Source organism: Lucilia sericata, unplaced genomic scaffold (genome assembly GCF_015586225.1).
Source record: "Lucilia sericata isolate MDLA Ls3-8-SP2 unplaced genomic scaffold, ASM1558622v1 Contig000978F_arrow, whole genome shotgun sequence".
Classification (NCBI taxonomy): Eukaryota; Metazoa; Arthropoda; class Insecta; order Diptera; family Calliphoridae; genus Lucilia; species Lucilia sericata.
The window spans coordinates 12,501-24,629 of NW_023994961.1; positions in this window are offsets into that span (position 1 = coordinate 12,501).

The window sequence follows — 12,129 nt, forward strand, 5'->3', positions numbered from 1 at the left end:
AGCTATAGATATTTAATTTGATTTTATCTAATTGTAAACCAAAGTTTGTATACGAATTTCAAAAAATATCAGATAATGTGCGTCTTCGGTTAATTGCCTAATAAAGATTCAACAACAACCCAACAGTTCGAGGGAAAGTCCACTTAGGGTTATCACCTACCGACTTTTCAGGTGACGAGCTATTATAACGTGTATCTGTCATAAAAGGAATTCAATCTTCAATCCATAGATTACAGAGAGGTAGTCAAAAAGCTAGTCCCAAGGAGTCAATACGTGGCGATGAATATTTTTGCTTAAGTTTTGTTTTAGTCGTCTCCGTTATCGCTTACGAAAGCGATACTAAAGTGACGACTCTCTGCATTCTTAAGGAAGACAGTCGTCACGCTAGAGGCAGCTAGTCCAAAGGACTCAATACGCGTCAAATAAGTTCGAAATATTCATTCGAATTTTGAGAAACAGGCAGAAAGAGTAGTTTCGTGAAGAAGGATCCAACCAGATAGATAGACGTTAGTGAAAATGGCCAGAAGTAATTCAGGTCTGATAATAATAATAATGGCGTCTTCGCCATTATTATTTTTTAAGGACGGCCACTCACTGCAATTTGTAATAACCTCGAATGTCGTGCTATCGCTTTACTTCGAAGTGAGGTTATACTTTGACTCGCGGAGACCATAGAGTGGCGAAGACCAATAACATTGTCAGACATCTGACAATAGTGTAAACACATTATGTTGCCATTGCCAGATAATTGTATGAACATTTTTATTGTCAGATGTGCGACCCACCCTGGAGCATGTTGCCTTGGTAAAATTTCCATCTTGGTGTTATTTCAATATCCCGGGGAAAAGAGGCCTTTCCTTGGAATGATTTGACATGAGGTCTAACCAGAGCACCATATCATCCGGCTCTACGGGTGGCCAGTTGCCCCGGGATTTATCCTGGCTGGTCTGTTGGTTGAGGTTCCTTCGGGATCCACGTAGTGGCTGTGGTTTAAACCCAAATACGCGGGGAAAGAATGTTGGTTTAAGTACTGATATATCCAAATACCATATATGTCTAGATTCTCTCTCATTGCCATCTCAACAGATGTCACTGGGTGATGTGATAGAGCAACTTATACTAGATTCCTGAACCCCTTGAGTATCTCTTACTCTTCGCGTAGTAGAGCGCCAGTATAGATTGGGGAATTTTCAGGTTGACACTTGGTAGTTGCCTGTCATTCCGTAGATCGTTCTTTATGGTCTAAGAATGGAACTGATGTAGGTTAATGAACGATCGGGAATGACTCCTCTGCCCGACAGGAGACTAGTACTGATTTAGTACACCTCTTACTTCAGGGAAGTTCTCGGTACTGTTGCCATCTCAACAGGATTCATATTGTTTCATGCTACGCGACTTATGGTTGAAGTCCTTTCACTCAACTTGTCGGGCATCCTTTGTCACATTTTCTGATACATACCAAATAAGTCTCTAGGTGATGTTGCCGAATCAACAGAGCCATCTCAGTAGCGTGGTTGAGCGTGCTTTAAAAGGTTAAGGAATGCACTGGAATGGGTCATTATTTGATGGGGATTGCATTTTAAAAAATGCACTCTTTCATTACATCAAAAGGGTGGTCACCATCCGGTATACCGGAAGATTGATTTCGCCTGATGTTGGAGTTGTCTTCTATTGACTTTTGACCAGTGATTACTTTTTCCTTGTCAGGGTTTGCATTGGGATTGATCCCATGCAAGAGATGAGATAGCTCGAGTACTTCAGCAATGTGCTTGTACATGGTCCAGCACAGCCATGTACAAAAATTGCCACCTGAGTTCTTCATAGAAGCATTCAGGGGCGCGTGGTAGACCGTCTAAAGTCTATCCAATGTATAAAAAAGACCACAGTGAAATAAAGCCATCAAGGCAGGTGTTCACGTTAAGCACTTAGATAACTTGTCAAATGTGCGAATGGTAACATTGTCAGATGATTTATTTCTATTGGCAACACTGTGCATTAAAAGATAGGATATGACAGCAGTGTAAAATGACCATTTTCTGGCAGATACATTTATTGTGTGATAATGGTCTGACAATGAAATTATATAAATTTTCTTACAATCGTCTGTGTATTTGTTCAGTTGATTCCCTACTAGCTATTACAAATTTAACCCATTCCATATTAACGAAAATGTTTACTGGGTATACACATTAATACTATAAAACAAAAATAATAATTTTAAATTAATTCAATTTTATTAATGATCTCCACGTATATTTAAGAAAAATAATAGCACTTTAATAACATTTTTGTATAAATAGACAAATCGCCACAGTGGCACATGTTCTGCATACAAAGGAAAAACAACAACAGCAACAACAAAGAAAAAAACTTGTAAAACATTGAAACAAGTTTGTACAACATAAATGCGACAAAATTTGCGGCAGTTTGTCATTTTTTCCGAACCCAGCTACTCCCTGGGTGCAGTACACATAAAAAATATGGACATCGATTTTATGGGCACACAAGAAAATTAAATAAAAAAAGACACACCAATATAATAAATGTGACAGCAGCGTTTATAACTGAAATATGTGTCCAAGTACATGAAGAGATTATTCTGGTAGGAAGATTATATTCAAATTTGGTATTTAACTCACTGGTTCATACTCCTTAGGGAGCCAGAGCATAAATTGCTTATTTCTTACGGGTTGTCAGTAAATTGCTAAAAAGAACAATGGATTTTTTTTTTTGTTGTTGTTGTTCTTGTTGTTTTGGAAACAACATAAATCACTTGGCTGGTGTTGTGTTGGTTGTCGGTACCATTATCTCATAAATACATCAACACTATCAATATTTTAGGAACAACATAAATATGTATGTAGTTTTGTAGCTGGGATTTGTTCGTTATTTGTTTAATAGGCCCCTCCTTTACTGCTCTGCTCCTGCCACTACTACTACTCATCAGCATCACAACACTTTTTGCGGCTAAACAAGATGTTGCTGCAACAAACAAGCAGCAACAACATGAAAAAAACCCGAAATAAAAAGTAAATAAATTCGCACATGATCATGTCATGTTAAACAATTGCAATTATGATCGAATCGTCTGACGCCGTTTCATGTACATAAATGAGTAGATGGATGGATGTGTATAGAAATTTTCACTTTAAAATGCGCCTGGTGTTGAAATGATTTACTTGTAACATTCATTTTAATGGCACTGACGAGGCGCCTTTTCACTTTGAAAGGCCTGTCACTTAAGTTTTCAAAAGCAGTAGTATTTAACAGCAAGTAATCGCAAAGATTTTGAAAACTTACCTCGCATTGCTGGTCTTGTCTCTCTCTCTCTCTAAAATATGAAATTTCTGTTTTATTAGAAAGTTGCTGCTGCATGTTTTCCACAACAGATTCCAGCAAATCTATGAAGCATTAAACTACAAGTTTAGCATGTTAAATGCAAAAGCATAAACTGCATAGAAAACATAGTTTTGTATTAACATATTTGGTCAATGTTTTCAAACACCAAACGAATCAACATGGTTGGTATCTTTAAGTTATTTCCTTTTCCGGTGCTTCATTTTTTTCATTCTTGAAATAATTTCCAAAATTATATTATTTAGGGTAATTTTATGTTATTGTGTGGTAAAATTAAATAAATAGAGAATTATGCAAGTTTTTCAATCGGTGTTTCATTTTTAAACATATATTATTTTCAAAATTTAGAATCTATTGTCTTTAGTCTAGTCTATAGTCCTGGTATATATTCTAGTCTATAGTCTAGTCTATAGTCTAGTCCAGTCCTATAGTCTAGTCTATAGTCTATATATATATATATATATATATATATATATAGTCCAGTCTATAGTCTAGTCTATAGTCTATATATATATATATATATATATATATATATATAGTCTGGTATATATTCTAGTCTATAGTCTAGTCTATAGTCTAGTCTATAGTCTAGTCTATAGCCTAGTCTATAGTCTAGTCTATAGTCTAGTCTAGCCTAGTCTAGTCTAGGCGATAGTCTAGTCTATAGTCTAGTCTATAGTCCTAGTCTATAGTCTAGTCTATAGTCTAGTCTATAGTCTAGTCTATAGTCTAGTCTATAGTCTAGTCTAGTCTAGTCTATAGTCTAGTCTATAGCCTAGTCTATAGCCTAGTCTATAGTCTAGTCTATAGTCTAGTCTATAGTCTAGTCTATAGCCTAGTCTATAGTCTAGTCTATAGTCTAGTCTATAGCCTAGTCTATAGCCTAGTCTATAGTCTAGTCTATAGTCTAGTCTATAGTCTAGTCTATAGTCTAGTCTATAGTCTAGTCTATAGTCTAGTCTATAGTCTAGTCTATAGTCTAGTCTATAGCCTAGTCTATAGTCTAGTCTATAGTCTAGTCTATAGTCTAGTCTATAGCCTAGTCTATAGTCTAGTCTATAGCCTAGTCTATAGTCTAGGCTATAGTCTAGTCTATAGTCTAGTCTATAGTCTAGTCTATAGCCTAGTCTATAGCCTAGTCTATAGTCTAGTCTATAGTCTAGTCTATAGTCTAGTCTATAGCCTAGTCTATAGTCTAGTCTATAGTCTAGTCAATAGACTAGGCTATAGACTAGGCTATAGACTAGACTATAGACTAGACTATAGACTAGACTATAGCCTAGACTATAGACTAGGCTATAGACTAGACTATAGACTATAGACTATATATATATATATATATATATATATATATACATATATATATATATATACATATATATATATATATATAGTCTGATATATATTCTAGTCTATAGTCTAGTCTATAGTCTAGTCTATAGTCTAGTCTATAGTCTAGTCTATAGTCTAGTCTATAGTCTAGTCTATAGTCTAGTCTATAGTCTAGTCTATAGTCTAGTCTATAGTCTAGTCTATAGTCTAGTCTATAGTCTAGTCTATAGTCTAGTCTATAGTCTAGTCTATAGTCTAGTCTATAGTCTAGTCTATAGTCTAGTCTATAGTCTAGTCTATAGGCTAGTCTATAGTCTAGTCTATAGTCTAGTCAATAGTCTAGTCTATAGTCTAGTCTATAGTCTAGTCAATAGTCTAATCTATAGTCTAGTCTATAGTCTAGTCAATAGTCTAGTCTATAGTCTAGTCAATAGTCTAATCTATAGTCTAGTCTATAGTCTAGTCAAGTCTATAGTCTAGTCAAGTCTATAGTCTAGCCTTTAGTCTAGTCTATAATCTAGTATAACACAAGATCTTCATATGCATATATATGTACCTTAGATTGCTAGATCTAATAATAATTCATATATTTTCCGAATGTTTCGATCCTTACTATATCTTTCAAGTAATCCACTTTTATGCACCCAAAAATATATATTTAAAATTTCACTTTTGTCTTATTTTTCTGTAAAAACCTGCAACATTTTTATCCCACGAATTTACTTTTTTCTTTAATTTTTTCCTTCGTAGTGCTCATATTTATGCAAATTTTCTGCTGCTGTTTTTAAGGTTCCTCCAGGAATATCTGCTTATACAAAAACAAAACAAAAAAAATCTGATTTCTTATCAACAGTTTACAATCTTTGCAATCAGCTGGATAAAACTTGATTCTTGAATTTCATACGTAAACGCGCATTCCTTCTTCCTTGAAAATATTTACCTTTCACGAGTTATTTCAGACAAAACGAACGAAAAACGAGCCGTATTGAAAATATAAACAAAAGAAAAAACTTTTAAGATCAGAAAAAGATTTATAACGATTTCTGTTAAAACAAAATTTAAACAATTCAATATTATCTGCAACTAAAAACCATCATGAAGCAACCGCAAATATTTCTTTATATTTTTTTGCATGAGGATCCTGCTAAGCAATCATATACAGGGTGTTACAATTTTTATATTAGAATCTCATAATTTATATAAATTATAACTACAATATCAGATTTATGTCTTTGCATTGTTAGAAACTTTTGCAGCAAGTTTTACATTTTTAACACTTTTTAAACCACCCTGTTGTGGAAGCGAACATTTGTAGTGTTAATATGTATCACACATTTACTGATAGGTTCCCTTTTATTTCCATACTTGTATGTATTCCTTAACTAAAATTCACATTATCGCTTTAAAAACCTTAAAAATATAAAAAGACAAAAGTTGAAACTATTTTTGGCATCCTTTTTATGATCACGAACAAAATATTTGAAGAATTCGTATGAAATAAAGACAGTGACATTTTTGTTTTCAATTTATTTGTAAAAAAAAAATACACACACCTCTAGATATTTTTCTCATGGTAGCAAATGATTCTGTAATAAAACATGAGGAATTCGTAGATACAACATTTTGTAAAATATTACCTTCTTGTAAACAGTGGACCTCTGTAAAATTAAAGTATGCAAGAATAATTCAAATACATACAAGTATATTCTCGTAAATACATATATTAAACATGATTAAGATAATTATAACCGGCAACCAAATGGGGTGTAATGATGTTATAAGTGTGTAATACATACATACATACATACATCGAAATATCGGTCGTAGAAATCACGATCCCTCTGTCTATCTATCTATCCCTCTGTCTATCTATCTATCTATTCTATCTATCTATCTATCTATCTATCTATCTATCTATCTATCTATCTATCTATCTATCTATCTATCTATCTATCTATCTATCTATCTATCTATCTATCTATCTATCTATCTATCTATCTATCTATCTATCTATCTATCTATCTATCTATCTATCTATCTATCTATCTATCTATCTATCTATCTATCTATCTATCTATCTATCTATCTATCTATCTATCTACTATCTATCTATCTATCTATCTATCTATCTATCTATCTATCTATCTATCTATCTATCTATCTATCTATCTATCTATCTATCTATCTATCTATCTATCTATCTATCTATCTATCTATCTATCTATCTATCTATCTATCTATCTATCTATCTATCTATCTATCTATCTATCTATCTATCTATCTATCTATCTATCTATCTATCTATCTATCTATCTATCTATCTATCTATCTATCTATCTATCTATCTATCTATCTATCTATCTATCTATCTATCTATCTATCTATCTATCTATCTATCTATCTAATCTATCTATCTATCTATCTATCTATCTATCTATCTATCTATCTATCTATCTATCTATCTATCTATCTATCTATCTATCTATCTATCTATCTATCTATCTATCTATCTATCTATCTATCTATCTATCTATCTATCTATCTATCTATCTATCTATCTATCTATCTATCTATCTATCTATCTATCTATCTATCTATCTATCTATCTATCTATCTATCTATCTATCTATCTATCTATCTATCTATCTATCTATCTATCTATCTATCTATCTATCTATCTATCTATCTATCTATCTATCTATCTATCTATCTATCTATCTATCTATCTATCTATCTATCTATCTATCTATCTATCTATCTATCTATCTATCTATCTATCTATCTATCTATCTATCTATCTATCTATCTATCTATCTATCTATCTATCTATCTATCTATCTTCTATCTATCTATCTATCTATCTATCTATCTATCTATCTATCTATCTATCTATCTATCTATCTATCTATCTATCTATCTATCTATCTATCTATCTATCTATCTATCTATCTATCTATCTATCTATTCTATCTATCTATCTATCTATCTATCTATCTATCTCCATCTATCTATCTATCTATCTGGCTGGCTGTCTGTCTGTCTGTCTGTCTGTCTGTCTGTCTGTTTGTCTGTCTGTCTATCTATCTATCTGTCCGTCTGTCTGTCTATCGATCTAGTGTTCTGTGCTCCTGGTAGAAACCGAAACCACTACATTCGGTTTGACAGACTAAATCGTGAGTTAGTTACTTTTGCAACTCCCGCTCAGACCCTATCACCTTTTCAGCTCATCAGACTCAAATGTAGTCAACAAAAATTCATAATTACAAATCTCTATATTTCAATCAAATTTTGTAAGCCTAAAATTATAAAGTCTCATTTGTCTTAAGATATTTGCAACATTTTTATTATGCTCCCATTCATTCTAGGGAAAGTAAACAGTTATTGTTCTGAATATACATATGTATGTATGTATATTTTCAATAAAACTGTTGCTATTGTTGTAGCTTAGTTATTTGTTAATATTTTATTGTTGTTGTTGTGCGATTATCCTAACTTGGCTAAAGAGGCCTATAAATGGACGTAATAATAAAACTAAAGTGTTTTGTTGCGTGTAGCTGCAGCAACAATAATAAAACACATTGGAAAAAAAATTACACGAAGTAAAACAAATCGTTCGACAAAATAGGGCGACGCTAAGCAGGAACACAATACTACGATCATACTGACCCATTCAAATATTTATTTATACAGATGTCTGGTTATAAAGCCATAGCAGTATTGTTTCGTTGCATGAAAATTTTTTATAATTTTTGCTGCAAAAAATTAAAAAAAAAAAAATTATCCAAAAAAAATGTTTCTTAGCAAATGCCAAAACCAAGTTGGTCTTAAATAAATTGACATTTAATGGAGACACTTTGTTTAAAAGCGGCAAAAGCCGAAAGACACAACAACAACAACCAAACAAAACATATGGATGGATTAATGCTCCTACGAGTTCCACAAAACAACCAACAAACAAATTTAAAGCATCCTGGGTACTGCTGGCTTTATACAGTTTATATGAATGTATAGTAGTGGTAGTGGTGGTGGAAGTATTTTCAGCTATCGGTAAATAAAATCTAAGTGCATATTTGTAGGAAGAAACATAAGCAATCTGCTTGTATTTCTAAACACATTTGTTCGACCATCAATTGCCAGCTATTGTTATGTACTTCTCTTTAGCACAGCCTCCATCCATCGAACAAATTCATGTACACAACAGAAGCACTGGCTAACTGACTGGCGATTGTTTTGCTTTGCTTGCTCCTCTAGTTGGATGCTGCTAATGCCAAAATGTTGGAGAAAAATAAATAAATTGCCTCGTATAAGTGAATTCTTGTTTCAATTATATTCATGTTAACATAATAATTTAGTATAAAACCGAAGAAGCTTTTTATTGTTGTTGGTGATGCACATCGTTTCCATACGCAATGTAATGACAATATGTACGAGAGTTTGTTTTTAAACACTGGTCTCTTAACATTTTCATTTTGATATAGTTCTTTTAAAACCCCCCAAAAAATAACAGCAACAAAAAATACAAACAAAGTGTTCACATGACTTGAAAATGAAATACATCGATCGATAGGCCTAAACACATGTTAATATGGTTCTGGTTTTTAAAATACACTGGAGAAAAAAACTTGTTCTGTTTATAGCTAAAAAGCAGAATTTTGCTCATATCTTCGTTATTTTTGTACGGATTTTATAGATTTTTAAGTGCAAACTTCTCGAAAGCATGTCTGATAGAATTATGAAAGATTTGGAATCCAAAGAAATCTAGCGTCTTAAGGAAATTCTTTTTAACGGACGTATAGTGCTTAATCAACTATCAAATTAATCAACTAACAAATTGTGCACGCGTGACATTGAAATCCAAATGAACAATTTGGGGAGAAATTTCGGGACTAGCAATAGGGGGCGTGAAACCTCCCTTTTGAATTAAATATAAAATTTCATATATGTAACTAGGAAACTATTGGAGCAAGAATCTTTAAATCTTGCACGAACAACTTAGACGACAATGTAAACACTTGGGTAATAAATTGGCGGATTAGCAATAGGGGGCATCGCACCTCCCATATGAATTAAATACAAAAATTCGTATATCTGGGAAACCATTAAAGCTATAATACTGAAGGCATGTTTCCTTGATGATAGACCGCATCTTGGTGTATTGCAATCCGGGAAGAGAGAGGTGCTACCAGTACCTCTAGTCTGCCGGGACTATAAACTGGTGTTTACAATTCACTGCCTGGCCTAGTCCTTGCATGAATTAAAAAGAGGTCTAACCAGAGCACCACATAATCTGGTACTACGGGTAGCCAGTTGCCCACAGGACTTGTCCTGGATGGTCAGTTGGTTGAGGTTCCTTCGGGATCCACATAGCGGCTGTGGTTGAAACCTAAATCGCAGGAAGGGGTGTTTGGTTAAAAGACTGATACACGTTGAAATATAATTTTCAAGATACATTTCTGTTATTGCTCCCAGATGCTTGGAGTGGTACAAACTACAGAGCATGTCTGTGGATTAATAAAATGTTGGATTTAAGCTGATAATGCAAAGATTGAGTATACGAAGTGGAGTTTTTCTGGTGCTTTTTGATGTTTACTCTGATTCGATAGAGCGGATGGAGTAATTGATGGATTTGACGGATGGAGTGTTTGGAGGCTTATGATGTGCTAAATAATGGTTTAGCAAGGTCGTCACTGCCCTTTCCTTAATTTATCGGCGATTTTCCTTCATGGTTGAGTGTGTTAGAGTTTACTCTAAAACATGCTCAACTTATCACAGTGGGTCTCTGTGGCAACTGAAATAAGTCTTGACTACTAAAATGATCAGTGTTTCGGACTACCAATTTCGTCCCCTAGATGCTGTTGCCGAATCAACAGAGCCATCTCAGTAGTGTGGTTGAGCGGGGTTAGATTGTCGGCGCTAGATTAAGCTTGCTCATGACACCTGTTCTTCCTCAACGGGACTACTTTGGTAAGAGATTAGATAGCTCGAGTACTTGAGCAAAGTGCGCGTATAATGGACCGGCATCCATATACGTAAATTGCAACCTGCATGTAAGAAACACAAAAGGGCGGTGATGAGTCGCTGTATTTTTGCTCACCCAGTGGATGAAAAAGAACGCCGTTAGATAGGCCAACACGGCAGGTACTCACGTAAAGCCCTGCGGCATTCATAACATTTTGCAGGGGCAACATTGCAAGCCATATGGACAAATTTAAAAAATTAGTGAACTTGGAATAGTAGGCAAGCTCTTTCCATATAGAAATTATGAAAGGCATGGCAACTCTAAATGTAAAAGAAAGAAAATTCTTAGACAAATTTTAGTTTTGTGCGGATTTCTTCTCCGTCTCCGCAGCCGCAAGATTGTATTTATACTCATAGACTGGACGGTTTTAAAAAGTAACGTGACATACATGCATACATGTATTCCTCGTTCATATATATAACATTTTCTCCAAGTGTATATCAACGCGGTCACTTTTAGCTAAAAATTTCTTTAGAAATTTGATTATTATATCTTTGCTTAAGAAAACTTCTCATGATTTTAAAAACTCTTTTGTTTTACAAACAATCCCATACACACCAGCAATAAAATCTACCAATGGACCTACTATAGAACATACTAAACATACATTGCAACACAGATACGAACATGCAGCAGCATGCAACTACCAACAATAACAATAAGAAGAACAACAGAAAAATTGCAGCAAAAACAAAATCAATAGTTGTATCAGCACCTGAAATTGTTGGCAAGTTTTTGTTGTTTTTTTTTTTTTTTTTTTTTTTTTTGAGATATCAATACAATCTCATGTTGTCGGCATTTAATCTTCTTTCTATTGTCCTCCACATCTGGTGTGTGTGTGTGTGTGTGTGTGTTAAAAAGACACCATTTACTTATGAAGCCTGCAACAGCATGTCTGTCCAAATCTATGTTTTAATCCTCTGTTTGTTGCAAAAAGCTTTAAAAGCATATATATCTTAAATGTATCTGATACAAATATATAGTACGAGTTTTAAATAAATTGTTTATAAACTGTTGATAAAGAAAACCCCCAAAAAACATTCATCTCAAACACTTTTAGACCGAAAAATGTAAAAGAAAATTTTTAAAATTTTTTCTTAAAAACAAAGTACAAAATAAATGACCGCTTTACTTTTGTTAAACTTTCACTTTTTCATTAAGAAACAATTTGAAATACTTAACTATTAATAATACCAGCATTTTCTTAAAACTTCCCTTATCATTATCTATTTTTTAGCCAAATTCTAGGCGACAATCGATTTCGTTTAAATTGTCCCTTTTTTAGTATTTTGTTTAAATTTTTGAATTTTAATTTTAACAACCAAATATGTGACATATTATTATTTTAATAATATGTTTGCAATTTGTTAATTGTTACTTTACTTTTACACACAATATTAAACAAAAAAAATTAAAAAAAA